Raw genomic sequence first — 22,224 nt, forward strand, 5'->3', positions numbered from 1 at the left:
GTCAACTAAACTTTGACCAACCATAACTCCTACATAGAACATCAGAAATTTTCCATCCAAAGCTTATTTTGAAGGAAATTGAATTCTCTACAAATTTGTCTTTCACATGCCAAGTCTAAAAATGCTTCATTTGAGAGATATGGACCAAAACATTATAGGTCCTTTTCAAAAGTCAACCAAAAGTCATTTTTTTCAAAAGAGCTCAGTGGTGTGTCCTAATCAGTACAAGTCCAGGAACGACCATTACTATAATACTGGGGGCAATTTTCAAGACACCCATGTCTTCCCACAAATTCGGTTTCACAAGATCATATCCCCATAGAGTAATTGTTAAGAAGATACCTTCAAATGCTCTCGTCCCAACAAAGACTTAGTTCCTCAACGGAGTTTTACATCTTCGACACTGCCGATTCCCCGAATCCTCCCTCTTCTCCAAACAGGGCTATTCATCTCTCTTATCCCTAGTTAGGGTACATTCAAGATCAATCATTCAAATGACTATCCCCAAGCAAGAATCATAAATCCCCAGCTGAGCGTCTTCAAGACAAGATCAAAATCACAACAATACAGAGATTTATTTTCTCAAAACACTCCAAACAGCATCAGTCATACATCATATACATAACATACATTGCATATAGTTATAATTCATATATAACATACAAAGTTCCTCATTTATTTTGAGTACTCCATCTCATTCATTATGTGCACCATGACATTGCATAAAATTGACAGGTAAATTACAAAGATTCGAACCTTATTCAAAGCAAAGCCTAACGCACGGCCTTCCATACACCTACGGATGCAAATTGGATTTAGTCTAAAGCACGACTCATCCTCCAACCTAATGCACGGTTTTCCAGACATCTAAGGATGCAAATCGGATTTAGTCTAACGCACGACTCATCCTCCAACCTAACGCACGGTTTTCCAGACATCTACGGATGCAAATTGGATTTAGTCTAACGCACGACTCATCCTTCAACCTAACGCCCGGTTTTCCAGACATCCACGGATGCAAATTGTATTCAGTCTAATGCACGACTCATCCTCCAGCCTAACGCACAGTTTTCCAGACATCTACGGATGCAAATTGGATTTAGTCTAACGCACGACTCATCCTCCAACCTAACGCACGGTTTTCCAGACATCTACAGATGCAAGTTGGATTTAGTCTAACGCACGACTCATCCTCCAACCTAACACACGGTTTTTCAGACATCCACGGATGCAAATTGGATTCAGTCTAACGCACGACTCATCCTCCAGCCTGACGCACGGTTTTCTAGACATCTACGGATGCAAATTGGATTTAGTCTAACGCACGACTCATCCTCCAACCTAACGCACGGTTTTCCAGACATCTACGGATGCAAATTGGATTTAGTCTAACTCACGACTCATCCTCCAACCTAACGCACAGTTTTCCAGACATCTACGGATGCAAATTGGATTTAGTCTAACGCACGACTCATCCTTCAGCCTAACGCACGGCCTTCCAGACATCTACGGATGCAAATTGGATTCAGTCTAACGCACGACTCATCCTCCAGCCTAACGCACAGCTTTCCAGACATCTACCAATGCAAATTGGATCCGTCCTAACGCACGACCCATACTCCAGTCTAACGTACGACTCGTTCTAAGTATATTCTTCAGATACGGTCTAACGTACGACGTATTCTAACTCTCAATTCTATCAAGCTGGATGGCATCTTTAAGCCCATCTCAATCAAGTCTCTCAACATCCGGATGGCATCTTTAAGCCCATCTCCAATAAACTTTCTCTCAAGCCGGATGGCATCTTTAAGCCCATCTCCGACAACACTCTGCCTAGATGGCATCTACGAAGCCCATTTCCGATAAAAGTCCCTACTTTAGCCAGGGCAAATTCTTGGGTATTCTAGTGTTCAATCCTCTTCTACCTTCAGATTCCAACAGGCACACATGCCAGTCTACATCTTCAGATATAAGAAAATTGAACAGGGGCAGCTGTCATACCCCAAAATTTGCCCATACCATTTCTCTTGTTCAAATTCAAAATCGAGGCACAATGTTCAAAGACACCCTCTCCTAAACAAGGTTCAAGAACTAGGGTTTTGTTGTTCTGAGGAAAAATCAATGAATCAAAAGCTCCAACACATTTCATATGGTCTATGATATCCCACACTACTTCCATGACAAAATACAGGTCTCAATTCAAAGAGCTGGTCACTCAATTGCTCAGAAAGTCAACAATCGACTGGTTTGACCTAAGAAGTCAACTATGGTCAAAATACAGTCAAAACTCCTGATTTTTTGTCAACATCCTCATATTGAAGTATCATTCACCATTTGATCAAGAATTGATCATGGTTCATCAAGGAAAGATCAGAAATCAACAATTTCAAAAGTTTCTAAATTAGGGTTTTCATGGGAGAAAGTCAACTAAACATTGACCAACCATAACTCCTACATAGAACATCAGAAATTTTCCATCCAAAGCTTATTTTGAAGGAAATTGAATTCTCTACAAATTTGTCTCTCACATGCCAAGTCTAAAAATGCTTCATTTGAGAGATATGGACCAAAACATTATAGGTCCTTTTCAAAAGTCAACCAAAAGTCATTTTTTTCAAAAGAGCTCAGTGGTGTGTCCTAATCAGTACAAGTCCAGGAACGACCGTTACTATAATACTGGGGGCAATTTTCAAGACACCCATGTCTTCCCACAAATTCGATTTCACAAGATCATATCCCCACAGAGTAATTGTTAAGAAGATACCTTCAAATGCTCTCGTCCCAACAAAGACTTAGTTCCTCAACGGAGTTTTACATCTTCGACACTGCCGATTCCCCGAATCCTCCCTCTTCTCCAAACAGCGCTATTCATCTCTCTTCTCCCTAGTCAGGGTACATTCAAGATCAATCATTCAAATGACTATCCCCAAGCAAGAATCATAAATCCCCAGCTGAGCGTCTTCAAGACAAGATCAAAATCACAACAATACAGAGATTTAATTTCTCAGAACACTCCAAACAGCATCAGTCATACATCATATACATAACATACATTGCATAAAGTTATAATTCATATATAACATACAAAGTTCCTCATTTATTTTGAGTACTCCATCTCATTCATTATGTGCACCATGACATTGCATAAAATTGACAGGTACATTACAAAGATTCGAACCTTATTCAAAGCAAAGCCTAACGCAGGGCTTTCCAGACATCTACGGATGCAAATTGGATTTAGTCTAACGCACGACTCATCCTCCAACCTAATGCACGGTTTTTCAGACATCTACGGATGCAAATCGGATTTAGTCTAACGCACGACTCATCCTCCAACCTAACGCATGGTTTTCCAGACATCTACGGATGCAAATTGGATTTAGTCTAACGCACGACTCATCCTTCAACCTAACGCACGGTTTTCCAGACATCCACGGATGCAAATTGGATTCAATCTAATGCACGACTCATCCTCCAGCCTAACGCACAGTTTTCCAGACATCTACGGATGCAAATTGGATTTAGTCTAACGCACGACTCATCCTCCAACCTAACGCACGGTTTTCCAGACATCTACGGATGCAAATTGGATTTAGTCTAATGCACGACTCATCCTCCAACCTAACGCACGGTTTTCCAGACATCCACGGATGCAAATTGGATTCAGTCTAACGCACGACTCATCCTCCAAACTAACGCACGGTTTTCCAGACATCTACGGATGCAAATTGGATTTAGTCTAACGCACGACTCATCCTTCAGCCTAACGCACGGCCTTCCAGACATCTACGGATGCAAATTGGATTCAGTCTAACGCACGACTCATCCTCCAGCCTAACGCACAGCTTTCCAGACATCTACCAATGCAAATTGGATTTAGTCTAACGCACGACTCATCCTTCAGCCTAACGCACGACCTTCCAGACATCTACGGATGCAAATTGGATTCAGTCTAACGCACGACTCATCCTCCAGCCTAACGCACAGCCTTCCAGACATCTACCAATGCAAATTGGATCCGGTCTAATGCACGACCCATACTCCAGTCTAACGTACGACTCGTTCTAAGTATATTCTTCAGATACGGTCTAACGTACGACGTATTCTAACTCTCAATTCTATCAAGCTGGATGGCATCTTTAAGCCCATCTCAATCAAGTCTCTCAACATCCGGATGACATCTTTAAGCCCATCTCCAATAAACATTCTCTCAAGCCGGATGGCATCTTTAAGCCCATCTCCGACAACACTCTGCCTAGATGGCATCTACGAAGCCCATTTCCGATAAAAGTCCTTACTTTAGCCAGGGCAAATTCTTGGGTATTCTAGTGTTCAATCCTCTTCTACCTTCAGATTCCAACAGGCACACATGCCAGTCTACATCTTCAGATATAAGAAAATTGAACAGGGGCAGCTGTCATACCCTAAAATTTGCCCATACCATTTCTCTTGTTCAAATTCAAAATCGAGGCACAATGTTCAAAGACACCCTCTCCTAAACAAGGTTCAAGAACTAGGGTTTTGTTGTTCTGAGGAAAAATCAATGAATCAAAAGCTCCAACATATTTCATATGGTCTATGATATCCCACACTACTTCCATGACAAAATACAGGTCTCAATTCAAAGAGTTGGTCACTCAATTGCTCAGAAAGTCAACAGTCGACTGGTTTGACCTAAAAAGTCAACTGTGGTCAAAATACAGTCAAAACTCCTGATTTTTTGTCAACATCCTCATATTGAAGTATCATTCACCATTTGATCAAGAATTGATCATGGTTCATCAAGGAAAGATCAGAAATCAACAATTTCAAAAGTTTCTAAATTAGGGTTTTCATGGGAGAAAGTCAACTAAACTTTGACCAACCATAACTCCTACATAGAACATCAGAAATTTTCCATCCAAAGTTTATTTTGAAGGAAATTGAATTCTCTACAAATTTGTCTTTCACATGCCAAGTCTAAAAATGCTTCATTTGAGAGATATGGACCAAAACATTATAGGTCCTTTTCAAAAGTCAACCAAAAGTCATTTTTTTCAAAAGAGCTCAGTGGTGTGTCCTAATCAGTACAAGTCCAGGAACGACCATTACTATAATACTGGGGGCAATTTTCAAGACACCCATGTCTTCCCACAAATTCGGTTTCACAAGATCATATCCCCATAGAGTAATTGTTAAGAAGATACCTTCAAATGCTCTCGTCCCAACAAAGACTTAGTTCCTCAACGGAGTTTTACATCTTCGACACTGCCGATTCCCCGAATCCTCCCTCTTCTCCAAACAGGGCTATTCATCTCTCTTATCCATAGTCAGGGTACATTCAAGATCAATCATTCAAATGACTATCCCCAAGCAAGAATCATAAATCCCCAGCTGAGCGTCTTCAAGACAAGATCAAAATCACAACAATACAGAGATTTATTTTCTCAAAACACTCCAAACAGCATCAGTCATACATCATATACATAACATACATTGCATATAGTTATAATTCATATATAACATACAAAGTTCCTCATTTATTTTGAGTACTCCATCTCATTCATTATGTGCACCATGACATTGCATAAAATTGACAGGTAAATTACAAAGATTCGAACCTTATTCAAAGCAAAGCCTAACGCACGGCCTTCCATACACCTACGGATGCAAATTGGATTTAGTCTAAAGCACGACTCATCCTCCAACCTAATGCACGGTTTTCCAGACATCTAAGGATGCAAATCGGATTTAGTCTAACGCACGACTCATCCTCCAACCTAACGCACGGTTTTCCAGACATCTACGGATGCAAATTGGATTTAGTCTAACGCACGACTCATCCTTCAACCTAACGCCCGGTTTTCCAGACATCCACGGATGCAAATTGTATTCAGTCTAATGCACGACTCATCCTCCAGCCTAACGCACAGTTTTCCAGACATCTACGGATGCAAATTGGATTTAGTCTAACGCACGACTCATCCTCCAACCTAACGCACGGTTTTCCAGACATCTACAGATGCAAGTTGGATTTAGTCTAACGCACGACTCATCCTCCAACCTAACACACGGTTTTTCAGACATCCACGGATGCAAATTGGATTCAGTCTAACGCACGACTCATCCTCCAGCCTGACGCACGGTTTTCTAGACATCTACGGATGCAAATTGGATTTAGTCTAACGCACGACTCATCCTCCAACCTAACGCACGGTTTTCCAGACATCTACGGATGCAAATTGGATTTAGTCTAACTCACGACTCATCCTCCAACCTAACGCACAGTTTTCCAGACATCTACGGATGCAAATTGGATTTAGTCTAACGCACGACTCATCCTTCAGCCTAACGCACGGCCTTCCAGACATCTACGGATGCAAATTGGATTCAGTCTAACGCACGACTCATCCTCCAGCCTAACGCACAGCTTTCCAGACATCTACCAATGCAAATTGGATCCGTCCTAACGCACGACCCATACTCCAGTCTAACGTACGACTCGTTCTAAGTATATTCTTCAGATACGGTCTAACGTACGACGTATTCTAACTCTCAATTCTATCAAGCTGGATGGCATCTTTAAGCCCATCTCAATCAAGTCTCTCAACATCCGGATGGCATCTTTAAGCCCATCTCCAATAAACTTTCTCTCAAGCCGGATGGCATCTTTAAGCCCATCTCCGACAACACTCTGCCTAGATGGCATCTACGAAGCCCATTTCCGATAAAAGTCCCTACTTTAGCCAGGGCAAATTCTTGGGTATTCTAGTGTTCAATCCTCTTCTACCTTCAGATTCCAACAGGCACACATGCCAGTCTACATCTTCAGATATAAGAAAATTGAACAGGGGCAGCTGTCATACCCCAAAATTTGCCCATACCATTTCTCTTGTTCAAATTCAAAATCGAGGCACAATGTTCAAAGACACCCTCTCCTAAACAAGGTTCAAGAACTAGGGTTTTGTTGTTCTGAGGAAAAATCAATGAATCAAAAGCTCCAACACATTTCATATGGTCTATGATATCCCACACTACTTCCATGACAAAATACAGGTCTCAATTCAAAGAGCTGGTCACTCAATTGCTCAGAAAGTCAACAATCGACTGGTTTGACCTAAGAAGTCAACTATGGTCAAAATACAGTCAAAACTCCTGATTTTTTGTCAACATCCTCATATTGAAGTATCATTCACCATTTGATCAAGAATTGATCATGGTTCATCAAGGAAAGATCAGAAATCAACAATTTCAAAAGTTTCTAAATTAGGGTTTTCATGGGAGAAAGTCAACTAAACATTGACCAACCATAACTCCTACATAGAACATCAGAAATTTTCCATCCAAAGCTTATTTTGAAGGAAATTGAATTCTCTACAAATTTGTCTCTCACATGCCAAGTCTAAAAATGCTTCATTTGAGAGATATGGACCAAAACATTATAGGTCCTTTTCAAAAGTCAACCAAAAGTCATTTTTTTCAAAAGAGCTCAGTGGTGTGTCCTAATCAGTACAAGTCCAGGAACGACCGTTACTATAATACTGGGGGCAATTTTCAAGACACCCATGTCTTCCCACAAATTCGATTTCACAAGATCATATCCCCACAGAGTAATTGTTAAGAAGATACCTTCAAATGCTCTCGTCCCAACAAAGACTTAGTTCCTCAACGGAGTTTTACATCTTCGACACTGCCGATTCCCCGAATCCTCCCTCTTCTCCAAACAGCGCTATTCATCTCTCTTCTCCCTAGTCAGGGTACATTCAAGATCAATCATTCAAATGACTATCCCCAAGCAAGAATCATAAATCCCCAGCTGAGCGTCTTCAAGACAAGATCAAAATCACAACAATACAGAGATTTAATTTCTCAGAACACTCCAAACAGCATCAGTCATACATCATATACATAACATACATTGCATAAAGTTATAATTCATATATAACATACAAAGTTCCTCACTTATTTTGAGTACTCCATCTCATTCATTATGTGCACCATGACATTGCATAAAATTGACAGGTACATTACAAAGATTCGAACCTTATTCAAAGCAAAGCCTAACGCAGGGCTTTCCAGACATCTACGGATGCAAATTGGATTTAGTCTAACGCACGACTCATCCTCCAACCTAATGCACGGTTTTTCAGACATCTACGGATGCAAATCGGATTTAGTCTAACGCACGACTCATCCTCCAACCTAACGCACAGTTTTCCAGACATCTACGGATGCAAATTGGATTTAGTCTAACGCACGACTCATCCTTCAACCTAACGCACGGTTTTCCAGACATCCAGGGATGCAAATTGGATTCAATCTAATGCACGACTCATCCTCCAGCCTAACGCACAGTTTTCCAGACATCTACGGATGCAAATTGGATTTAGTCTAACGCACGACTCATCCTCCAACCTAACGCACGGTTTTCCAGACATCTACGGATGCAAATTGGATTTAGTCTAATGCACGACTCATCCTCCAACCTAACGCACGGTTTTCCAGACATCCACGGATGCAAATTGGATTCAGTCTAACGCACGACTCATCCTCCAAACTAACGCACGGTTTTCCAGACATCTACGGATGCAAATTGGATTTAGTCTAACGCACGACTCATCCTTCAGCCTAACCCACGGCCTTCCAGACATCTACGGATGCAAATTGGATTCAGTCTAACGCACGACTCATCCTCCAGCCTAACGCACAGCTTTCCAGACATCTACCAATGCAAATTGGATTTAGTCTAACGCACGACTCATCCTTCAGCCTAACGCACGACCTTCCAGACATCTACGGATGCAAATTGGATTCAGTCTAACGCACGACTCATCCTCCAGCCTAACGCACAGCCTTCCAGACATCTACCAATGCAAATTGGATCCGGTTGATCGGCCACCAATTTGTACTGTGTTTTCATCAATCTCTGGGCACAAATCTCTTTAATTCGGTAACATAATTGTCTTGTCTTTATAGTTTTTATTCGTTTTTTTTGAAAGTCTAGTTTAAGTTGTGTGTTTTATTTTGATGCTTTAATTTCATGGTTTTTAAGATGCTTTGATGCTTGTCTCGGTAGTGATTATGTTTCAGGTCTCGTGTTAAAGTTCACAAGAAGAATGCAGAGCCAAAGTAGCTGGAATCGAAGCAAGGATGAAGATTCGGTGCATCCAGTGGTCTGACACGGGTACCCGTGTCACGGGACACGGCCCGTGTCAGGAAGCAGGAAGGAAAAGAAGAAAAGGGCAAATCAGTGGCCTGACACGGCCGCCCGTGTCACGGGACACGGCCCGTGTCAGGAAGTCTGAAAGATGCATTTTGAAGGCTTTGGGACAGGGGGCCAACACGGGTGCCCGTGTCACAGGACACGGCCCGTGTTGGCAGGCGCTAGCAAATTTTCCACTTTTCTATTTTTAAGGGCTCCGAGTTCATTAAGGGTAGAATGGACTTTTCGCACGTTTTAAACTTGAATCAGCAGTACTAAAACCTAATTCTGATGGGGAATGAGGTATCTGGGATCAAAGGAAGAGAATTGAACGTAAAAGAGATTGGAGGCACTAGAGTTGGAGGCGAAGAAATCTTCAAGAGCATCCGCGATTGAAGATCAATTCCGATTCATCTTATTGTAATGTCTTCATCTTTGTTTTCTGTTATCTTAACAATTACCATGAGTAGCTAAACCTTTTACTTGTTAGGGTGATGTCCCTGGATCATGTGATGTAACGAATTATATTTACCGTTGTTTTCAGATTATATTTGTGAAATTCAGTTTATGATTAAAAGTTCTTATTGCTTCATTATATTGGAAAGTATTTTTGTTGATTCACGATTGAGGTTTGGTCTGACACACTACCTCAATGCCTTTTTAATCATAACGTTATAACTGATAATCACTTAGGAATGAGGATTTGATGCATAGCGATCGAATTATCCGAACTATGTCTTTTTAGAATTATGATATAAAATTATCTTGTTAAGGAATTAAAAGGTGATTTTAATCTCATGAAGTTTTTCTCTAAGGAATTGGGAAAAATCAATGTTCGGTATTGGTAATTAAGAATTTCATCAATTTATCTGTTACATGGTAATAAGTTCGTTACAGAGCGATTCATACATCCATCCTAACTTGTCTCTACATATTTTCATTAGTTAAACTATTTTACCTCTTTCGTTTTGCATAAGTTGTTATTTAAATTAAACATAAAAACCAAATACCCCGATGACTTTTTATTCATTTGCACTGTTCTGAAACATATAATTCCTACGCAGTCCGCGAGTTCGATACTTGGGAATTTAATCCCTTATTACTACATCGGTAAACAAATAGTACACTTGCTATTTTACCGGTCACCGGTCTAATGCACGACCCATACTCCAGTCTAACGTACGACTCGTTCTAAGTATATTCTTCAGATACGGTCTAACGTACGACGTATTCTAACTCTCAATTCTATCAAGCTGGATGGCATCTTTAAGCCCATCTCAATCAAGTCTCTCAACATCCGGATGGCATCTTTAAGCCCATCTCCAATAAACATTCTCTCAAGCCGGATGGCATCTTTAAGCCCATCTCCGACAACACTCTGCCTAGATGGCATCTACGAAGCCCATTTCCGATAAAAGTCCTTACTTTAGCCAGGGCAAATTCTTGGGTATTCTAGTGTTCAATCCTCTTCTACCTTCAGATTCCAACAGGCACACATGCCAGTCTACATCTTCAGATATAAGAAAATTGAACAGCGGCAGCTGTCATACCCTAAAATTTTCCCATACCATTTCTCTTGTTCAAATTCAAAATCGAGGCACAATGTTCAAAGACACCCTCTCCTAAACAAGGTTCAAGAACTAGGGTTTTGTTGTTCTGAGGAAAAATCAATGAATCAAAAGCTCCAACATATTTCATATGGTCTATGGTATCCCACACTACTTCCATGACAAAATACAGGTCTCAATTCAAAGAGTTGGTCACTCAATTGCTCAGAAAGTCAACAGTCGACTGGTTTGACCTAAAAAGTCAACTGTGGTCAAAATACAGTCAAAACTCCTGATTTTTTGTCAACATCCTCATATTGAAGTATCATTCACCATTTGATCAAGAATTGATCATGGTTCATCAAGGAAAGATCAGAAATCAACAATTTCAAAAGTTTCTAAATTAGGGTTTTCATGGGAGAAAGTCAACTAAACTTTGACCAACCATAAGTCCTACATAGAACATCAGAAATTTTCCATCCAAAGCTTATTTTGAAGGAAATTGAATTCTCTACAAATTTGTCTCTCACATGCCAAGTCTAAAAATGCTTCATTTGAGAGATATGGACCAAAACATTATAGGTCCTTTTCAAAAGTCAACCAAAAGTCATTTTTTTCAAAAGAGCTCAGTGGTGTGTCCTAATCAGTACAAGTCCAGGAACGACCATTACTATAATACTGGGGGCAATTTTCAAGACAACCATGTCTTCCCACAAATTCGGTTTCACACGATCATATCCCCACAGTGTAATTGTTAAGAAGATACCTTCAAATGCTCTCGTCCCAACAAAGACTTAGTTCCTCAACAGAGTTTTACATCTTCGACACTGCCGATTCCCCGAATCCTCCCTCTTCTCCAAACAGGGCTATTCATCTCTCTTATCCATAGTCAGGGTACATTCAAGATCAATCATTCAAATGACTATCCCCAAGCAAGAATCATAAATCCCCAGCTGAGCGTCTTCAAGACAAGATCAAAATCACAACAATACAGAGATTTATTTTCTCAGAACACTCCAAACAGCATCAGTCATACATCATATACATAACATACATTGCATATAGTTATAATTCATATATAACATACAAAGTTCCTCATTTATTTTGAGTACTCCATCTCATTCATTATGTGCACCATGACATTGCATAAAATTGACAGGTAAATTACAAAGATTCGAACCTTATTCAAAGCAAAGCCTAACGCACGGCCTTCCATACACCTACGGATGCAAATTGGATTTAGTCTAAAGCACGACTCATCCTCCAACCTAATGCACGGTTTTCCAGACATCTAAGGATGCAAATCGGATTTAGTCTAACGCACGACTCATCCTCCAACCTAACGCACGGTTTTCCAGACATCTACGGATGCAAATTGGATTTAGTCTAACGCACGACTCATCCTTCAACCTAACGCCCGGTTTTCCAGACATCCACGGATGCAAATTGTATTCAGTCTAATGCACGACTCATCCTCCAGCCTAACGCACAGTTTTCCAGACATCTACGGATGCAAATTGGATTTAGTCTAACGCACGACTCATCCTCCAACCTAACGCACGGTTTTCCAGACATCTACAGATGCAAGTTGGATTTAGTCTAACGCACGACTCATCCTCCAACCTAACACACGGTTTTTCAGACATCCACGGATGCAAATTGGATTCAGTCTAACGCACGACTCATCCTCCAGCCTGACGCACGGTTTTCTAGACATCTACGGATGCAAATTGGATTTAGTCTAACGCACGACTCATCCTCCAACCTAACGCACGGTTTTCCAGACATCTACGGATGCAAATTGGATTTAGTCTAACTCACGACTCATCCTCCAACCTAACGCACAGTTTTCCAGACATCTACGGATGCAAATTGGATTTAGTCTAACGCACGACTCATCCTTCAGCCTAACGCACGGCCTTCCAGACATCTACGGATGCAAATTGGATTCAGTCTAACGCACGACTCATCCTCCAGCCTAACGCACAGCTTTCCAGACATCTACCAATGCAAATTGGATCCGTCCTAACGCACGACCCATACTCCAGTCTAACGTACGACTCGTTCTAAGTATATTCTTCAGATACGGTCTAACGTACGACGTATTCTAACTCTCAATTCTATCAAGCTGGATGGCATCTTTAAGCCCATCTCAATCAAGTCTCTCAACATCCGGATGGCATCTTTAAGCCCATCTCCAATAAACTTTCTCTCAAGCCGGATGGCATCTTTAAGCCCATCTCCGACAACACTCTGCCTAGATGGCATCTACGAAGCCCATTTCCGATAAAAGTCCCTACTTTAGCCAGGGCAAATTCTTGGGTATTCTAGTGTTCAATCCTCTTCTACCTTCAGATTCCAACAGGCACACATGCCAGTCTACATCTTCAGATATAAGAAAATTGAACAGGGGCAGCTGTCATACCCCAAAATTTGCCCATACCATTTCTCTTGTTCAAATTCAAAATCGAGGCACAATGTTCAAAGACACCATCTCCTAAACAAGGTTCAAGAACTAGGGTTTTGTTGTTCTGAGGAAAAATCAATGAATCAAAAGCTCCAACACATTTCATATGGTCTATGATATCCCACACTACTTCCATGACAAAATACAGGTCTCAATTCAAAGAGCTGGTCACTCAATTGCTCAGAAAGTCAACAATCGACTGGTTTGACCTAAGAAGTCAACTATGGTCAAAATACAGTCAAAACTCCTGATTTTTTGTCAACATCCTCATATTGAAGTATCATTCACCATTTGATCAAGAATTGATCATGGTTCATCAAGGAAAGATCAGAAATCAACAATTTCAAAAGTTTCTAAATTAGGGTTTTCATGGGAGAAAGTCAACTAAACATTGACCAACCATAATTCCTACATAGAACATCAGAAATTTTCCATCCAAAGCTTATTTTGAAGGAAATTGAATTCTCTACAAATTTGTCTCTCACATGCCAAGTCTAAAAATGCTTCATTTGAGAGATATGGACCAAAACATTATAGGTCCTTTTCAAAAGTCAACCAAAAGTCATTTTTTTCAAAAGAGCTCAGTGGTGTGTCCTAATCAGTACAAGTCCAGGAACGACCGTTACTATAATACTGGGGGCAATTTTCAAGACACCCATGTCTTCCCACAAATTCGATTTCACAAGATCATATCCCCACAGAGTAATTGTTAAGAAGATACCTTCAAATGCTCTCGTCCCAACAAAGACTTAGTTCCTCAACGGAGTTTTACATCTTCGACACTGCCGATTCCCCGAATCCTCCCTCTTCTCCAAACAGCGCTATTCATCTCTCTTCTCCCTAGTCAGGGTACATTCAAGATCAATCATTCAAATGACTATCCCCAAGCAAGAATCATAAATCCCCAGCTGAGCGTCTTCAAGACAAGATCAAAATCACAACAATACAGAGATTTAATTTCTCAGAACACTCCAAACAGCATCAGTCATACATCATATACATAACATACATTGCATAAAGTTATAATTCATATATAACATACAAATTTCCTCATTTATTTTGAGTACTCCATCTCATTCATTATGTGCACCATGACATTGCATAAAATTGACAGGTACATTACAAAGATTCGAACCTTATTCAAAGCAAAGCCTAACGCAGGGCTTTCCAGACATCTACGGATGCAAATTGGATTTAGTCTAACGCACGACTCATCCTCCAACCTAATGCACGGTGTTTCAGACATCTACGGATGCAAATTGGATTTAGTCTAACGCACGACTCATCCTTCAACCTAACGCACGGTTTTCCAGACATCCACGGATGCAAATTGGATTCAATCTAATGCACGACTCATCCTCCAGCCTAACGCACAGTTTTCCAGACATCTACGGATGCAAATTGGATTTAGTCTAACGCACGACTCATCCTCCAACCTAACGCACGGTTTTCCAGACATCTACGGATGCAAATTGGATTTAGTCTAATGCACGACTCATCCTCCAACCTAACGCACGGTTTTCCAGACATCCACGGATGCAAATTGGATTCAGTCTAACGCACGACTCATCCTCCAAACTAACGCACGGTTTTCCAGACATCTACGGATGCAAATTGGATTTAGTCTAACGCACGACTCATCCTTCAGCCTAACGCACGGCCTTCCAGACATCTACGGATGCAAATTGGATTCAGTCTAACGCACGACTCATCCTCCAGCCTAACGCACAGCTTTCCAGACATCTACCAATGCAAATTGGATTTAGTCTAACGCACGACTCATCCTTCAGCCTAACGCACGACCTTCCAGACATCTACGGATGCAAATTGGATTCAGTCTAACGCACGACTCATCCTCCAGCCTAACGCACAGCCTTCCAGACATCTACCAATGCAAATTGGATCCGGTCTAATGCACGACCCATACTCCAGTCTAACGTACGACTCGTTCTAAGTATATTCTTCAGATACGGTCTAACGTACGACGTATTCTAACTCTCAATTCTATCAAGCTGGATGGCATCTTTAAGCCCATCTCAATCAAGTCTCTCAACATCCGGATGGCATCTTTAAGCCCATCTCCAATAAACATTCTCTCAAGCCGGATGGCATCTTTAAGCCCATCTCCGACAACACTCTGCCTAGATGGCATCTACGAAGCCCATTTCCGATAAAAGTCCTTACTTTAGCCAGGGCAAATTCTTGGGTATTCTAGTGTTCAATCCTCTTCTACCTTCAGATTCCAACAGGCACACATGCCAGTCTACATCTTCAGATATAAGAAAATTGAACAGCGGCAGCTGTCATACCCTAAAATTTTCCCATACCATTTCTCTTGTTCAAATTCAAAATCGAGGCACAATGTTCAAAGACACCCTCTCCTAAACAAGGTTCAAGAACTAGGGTTTTGTTGTTCTGAGGAAAAATTAATGAATCAAAAGCTCCAACATATTTCATATGGTCTATGATATCCCACACTACTTCCATGACAAAATACAGGTCTCAATTCAAAGAGTTGGTCACTCAATTGCTCAGAAAGTCAACAGTCGACTGGTTTGACCTAAAAAGTCAACTGTGGTCAAAATACAGTCAAAACTCCTGATTTTTTGTCAACATCCTCATATTGAAGTATCATTCACCATTTGATCAAGAATTGATCATGGTTCATCAAGGAAAGATCAGAAATCAACAATTTCAAAAGTTTCTAAATTAGGGTTTTCATGGGAGAAAGTCAACTAAACTTTGACCAACCATAAGTCCTACATAGAACATCAGAAATTTTCCATCCAAAGCTTATTTTGAAGGAAATTGAATTCTCTACAAATTTGTCTCTCACATGCCAAGTCTAAAAATGCTTCATTTGAGAGATATGGACCAAAACATTATAGGTCCTTTTCAAAAGTCAACCAAAAGTCATTTTTTTCAAAAGAGCTCAGTGGTGTGTCCTATTCAGTACAAGTCCAGGAACGACCATTACTATAATACTGGGGGCAATTTTCAAGACAACCATGTCTTCCCACAAATTCGGTTTCACACGATCATATCCCCACAGAGTAATTGTTAAGAAGATACCTTCAAATGCTCTCGTCCCAACAAAGACTTAGTTCCTCAACAGAGTTTTACATCTTCGACACTGCCGATTCCCCGAATCCTCCCTCTTCTCCAAACAGGGCTATTCATCTCTCTTATCCATAGTCAGGGTACATTCAAGATCAATCATTCAAATGACTATCCCCAAGCAAGAATCATAAATCCCCAGCTGAGCGTCTTCAAGACAAGATCAAAATCACAACAATACAGAGATTTATTTTCTCAGAACACTCCAAACAGCATCAGTCATACATCATATACATAACATACATTGCATATAGTTATAATTCATATATAACATACAAAGTTCCTCATTTATTTTGAGTACTCCATCTCATTCATTATGTGCACCATGACATTGCATAAAATTGACAGGTAAATTACAAAGATTCGAACCTTATTCAAAGCAAAGCCTAACGCACGGCCTTCCATACACCTACGGATGCAAATTGGATTTAGTCTAAAGCACGACTCATCCTCCAACCTAATGCACGGTTTTCCAGACATCTAAGGATGCAAATCGGATTTAGTCTAACGCACGACTCATCCTCCAACCTAACGCACGGTTTTCCAGACATCTACGGATGCAAATTGGATTTAGTCTAACGCACGACTCATCCTTCAACCTAACGCCCGGTTTTCCAGACATCCACGGATGCAAATTGTATTCAGTCTAATGCACGACTCATCCTCCAGCCTAACGCACAGTTTTCCAGACATCTACGGATGCAAATTGGATTTAGTCTAACGCACGACTCATCCTCCAACCTAACGCACGGTTTTCCAGACATCTACAGATGCAAGTTGGATTTAGTCTAACGCACGACTCATCCTCCAACCTAACACACGGTTTTTCAGACATCCACGGATGCAAATTGGATTCAGTCTAACGCACGACTCATCCTCCATCCTGACGCACGGTTTTCTAGACATCTACGGATGCAAATTGGATTTAGTCTAACGCACGACTCATCCTCCAACCTAACGCACGGTTTTCCAGACATCTACGGATGCAAATTGGATTTAGTCTAACTCACGACTCATCCTCCAACCTAACGCACAGTTTTCCAGACATCTACGGATGCAAATTGGATTTAGTCTAACGCACGACTCATCCTTCAGCCTAATGCACGGCCTTCCAGACATCTACGGATGCAAATTGGATTCAGTCTAACGCACGACTCATCCTCCAGCCTAACGCACAGCTTTCCAGACATCTACCAATGCAAATTGGATCCGTCCTAACGCACGACCCATACTCCAGTCTAACGTACGACTCGTTCTAAGTATATTCTTCAGATACGGTCTAACGTACGACGTATTCTAACTCTCAATTCTATCAAGCTGGATGGCATCTTTAAGCCCATCTCAATCAAGTCTCTCAACATCCGGATGGCATCTTTAAGCCCATCTCCAATAAACTTTCTCTCAAGCCGGATGGCATCTTTAAGCCCATCTCCGACAACACTCTGCCTAGATGGCATCTACGAAGCCCATTTCCGATAAAAGTCCCTACTTTAGCCAGGGCAAATTCTTGGGTATTCTAGTGTTCAATCCTCTTCTACCTTCAGATTCCAACAGGCACACATGCCAGTCTACATCTTCAGATATAAGAAAATTGAACAGGGGCAGCTGTCATACCCCAAAATTTGCCCATACCATTTCTCTTGTTCAAATTCAAAATCGAGGCACAATGTTCAAAGACACCCTCTCCTAAACAAGGTTCAAGAACTAGGGTTTTGTTGTTCTGAGGAAAAATCAATGAATCAAAAGCTCCAACACATTTCATATGGTCTATGATATCCCACACTACTTCCATGACAAAATACAGGTCTCAATTCAAAGAGCTGGTCACTCAATTGCTCAGAAAGTCAACAATCGACTGGTTTGACCTAAGAAGTCAACTATGGTCAAAATACAGTCAAAACTCCTGATTTTTTGTCAACATCCTCATATTGAAGTATCATTCACCATTTGATCAAGAATTGATCATGGTTCATCAAGGAAAGATCAGAAATCAACAATTTCAAAAGTTTCTAAATTAGGGTTTTCATGGGAGAAAGTCAACTAAACATTGACCAACCATAACTCCTACATAGAACATCAGAAATTTTCCATCCAAAGCTTATTTTGAAGGAAATTGAATTCTCTACAAATTTGTCTCTCACATGCCAAGTCTAAAAATGCTTCATTTGAGAGATATGGACCAAAACATTATAGGTCCTTTTCAAAAGTCAACCAAAAGTCATTTTTTTCAAAAGAGCTCAGTGGTGTGTCCTAATCAGTACAAGTCCAGGAACGACCGTTACTATAATACTGGGGGCAATTTTCAAGACACCCATGTCTTCCCACAAATTCGATTTCACAAGATCATATCCCCACAGAGTAATTGTTAAGAAGATACCTTCAAATGCTCTCGTCCCAACAAAGACTTAGTTCCTCAACGGAGTTTTACATCTTCGACACTGCCGATTCCCCGAATCCTCCCTCTTCTCCAAACAGCGCTATTCATCTCTCTTCTCCCTAGTCAGGGTACATTCAAGATCAATCATTCAAATGACTATCCCCAAGCAAGAATCATAAATCCCCAGCTGAGCGTCTTCAAGACAAGATCAAAATCACAACAATACAGAGATTTAATTTCTCAGAACACTCCAAACAGCATCAGTCATACATCATATACATAACATACATTGCATAAAGTTATAATTCATATATAACATACAAATATCCTCATTTATTTTGAGTACTCCATCTCATTCATTATGTGCACCATGACATTGCATAAAATTGACAGGTACATTACAAAGATTCGAACCTTATTCAAAGCAAAGCCTAACGCAGGGCTTTCCAGACATCTACGGATGCAAATTGGATTTAGTCTAACGCACGACTCATCCTCCAACCTAATGCACGGTGTTTCAGACATCTACGGATGCAAATCGGATTTAGTCTAACGCACGACTCATCCTCCAACCTAACGCACGGTTTTCCTGACATCTACGGATGCAAATTGGATTTAGTCTAACGCACGACTCATCCTTCAACCTAACGCACGGTTTTCCAGACATCCACGGATGCAAATTGGATTCAATCTAATGCACGACTCATCCTCCAGCCTAACGCACAGTTTTCCAGACATCTACGGATGCAAATTGGATTTAGTCTAACGCACGACTCATCCTCCAACCTAACGCACGGTTTTCCAGACATCTACGGATGCAAATTGGATTTAGTCTAATGCACGACTCATCCTCCAACCTAACGCACGGTTTTCCAGACATCCACGGATGCAAATTGGATTCAGTCTAACGCACGACTCATCCTCCAAACTAACGCACGGTTTTCCAGACATCTACGGATGCAAATTGGATTTAGTCTAACGCACGACTCATCCTTCAGCCTAACGCACGGCCTTCCAGACATCTACGGATGCAAACTGGATTCAGTCTAACGCACGACTCATCCTCCAGCCTAACGCACAGCTTTCCAGACATCTACCAATGCAAATTGGATTTAGTCTAACGCACGACTCATCCTTCAGCCTAACGCACGACCTTCCAGACATCTACGGATGCAAATTGGATTCAGTCTAACGCACGACTCATCCTCCAGCCTAACGCACAACCTTCCAGACATCTACCAATGCAAATTGGATCCGGTCTAATGCACGACCCATACTCCAGTCTAACGTACGACTCGTTCTAAGTATATTCTTCAGATACGGTCTAACGTACGACGTATTCTAACTCTCAATTCTATCAAGCTGGATGGCATCTTTAAGCCCATCTCAATCAAGTCTCTCAACATCCGGATGGCATCTTTAAGCCCATCTCCAATAAACATTCTCTCAAGCCGGATGGCATCTTTAAGCCCATCTCCGACAACACTCTGCCTAGATGGCATCTACGAAGCCCATTTCCGATAAAAGTCCTTACTTTAGCCAGGGCAAATTCTTGGGTATTCTAGTGTTCAATCCTCTTCTACCTTCAGATTCCAACAGGCACACATGCCAGTCTACATCTTCAGATATAAGAAAATTGAACAGCGGCAGCTGTCATACCCTAAAATTTTCCCATACCATTTCTCTTGTTCAAATTCAAAATCGAGGCACAATGTTCAAAGACACCCTCTCCTAAACAAGGTTCAAGAACTAGGGTTTTGTTGTTCTGAGGAAAAATCAATGAATCAAAAGCTCCAACATATTTCATATGGTCTATGATATCCCACACTACTTCCATGACAAAATACAGGTCTCAATTCAAAGAGTTGGTCACTCAATTGCTCAGAAAGTCAACAGTCGACTGGTTTGACCTAAAAAGTCAACTGTGGTCAAAATACAGTCAAAACTCCTGATTTTTTGTCAACATCCTCATATTGAAGTATCATTCACCATTTGATCAAGAATTGATCATGGTTCATCAAGGAAAGATCAGAAATCAACAATTTCAAAAGTTTCTAAATTAGGGTTTTCATGGGAGAAAGTCAACTAAACTTTGACCAACCATAAGTCCTACATAGAACATCAGAAATTTTCCATCCAAAGCTTATTTTGAAGGAAATTGAATTCTCTACAAATTTGTCTCTCACATGCCAAGTCTAAAAATGCTTCATTTGAGAGATATGGACCAAAACATTATAGGTCCTTTTCAAAAGTCAACCAAAAGTCATTATTTTCAAAAGAGCTCAGTGGTGTGTCCTAATCAGTACAAGTCCAGGAACGACCATTACTATAATACTGGGGGCAATTTTCAAGACAACCATGTCTTCCCACAAATTCGGTTTCACACGATCATATCCCCACAGAGTAATTGTTAAGAAGATACCTTCAAATGCTCTCGTCCCAACAAAGACTTAGTTCCTCAACAGAGTTTTACATCTTCGACACTGCCGATTCCCCGAATCCTCCCTCTTCTCCAAACAGGGCTATTCATCTCTCTTATCCATAGTCAGGGTACATTCAAGATCAATCATTCAAATGACTATCCCCAAGCAAGAATCATAAATCCCCAGCTGAGCGTCTTCAAGACAAGATCAAAATCACAACAATACAGAGATTTATTTTCTCAGAACACTCTAAACAGCATCAGTCATACATCATATACATAACATACATTGCATACAGTTATAATTCATATATAACATACAAAGTTTCTCATTTATTTTGAGTACTCCATCTCATTCATTATGTGCACCATGACATTGCATAAAATTGACAGGTACATTACAAAGATTCGAAACTTAGTCAAAGCAAAGCCTAACGCAAGGCCTTCCAGACATCTACGGATGCAAATTGGATTTAGTCTAACGCACGACTCATCCTCCAACCTAATGCACGGTTTTCCAGACATCTACGGATGCAAATCGGATTTAGTCTAACGCACGACTCATCCTCCAACCTAACGCACGGTTTTCCAGACATCTACGGATGCAAATAGGATTTAGTCTAACGCACGACTCATCCTTCAACCTAACGCACGGTTTTCCAGACATCCACGGATGCAAATTGGATTCAGTCTAATGCATGACTCATCCTCCAGCCTAACGCACAGTTTTCCAGACATCTACGAATGCAAATTGGATTTAGTCTAACGCACGACTCATCCTCCAACCTAACGCACGGTTTTCAGACATCCACGGATGCAAATTGGATTCAGTCTAATGCACGACTCATCCTCCAGCCTGACGCACGGTTTTCCAGACATCTACAGATGCAAATTGGATTTAGTCTAACGCACGACTCATCCTCCAACCTAACGCACGGTTTTCCAGACATCTACGGGTGCAAATTGGATTTAGTCTAACGCACGACTCATCCTTCAGCCTAACGCACGGCCTTCCAGACATCACCGGATGCAACTTGGATTCAGTCTAACGCACGACTCATCCTTCAGCCTAACGAACGACTTTCCAGACATCTACCAATGCAAACTGGATCC

The sequence above is a fragment of the Vicia villosa genome, linkage group LG3, assembly GCF_029867415.1.
Source record: "Vicia villosa cultivar HV-30 ecotype Madison, WI linkage group LG3, Vvil1.0, whole genome shotgun sequence".
NCBI lineage: Eukaryota > Viridiplantae > Streptophyta > Magnoliopsida > Fabales > Fabaceae > Vicia > Vicia villosa.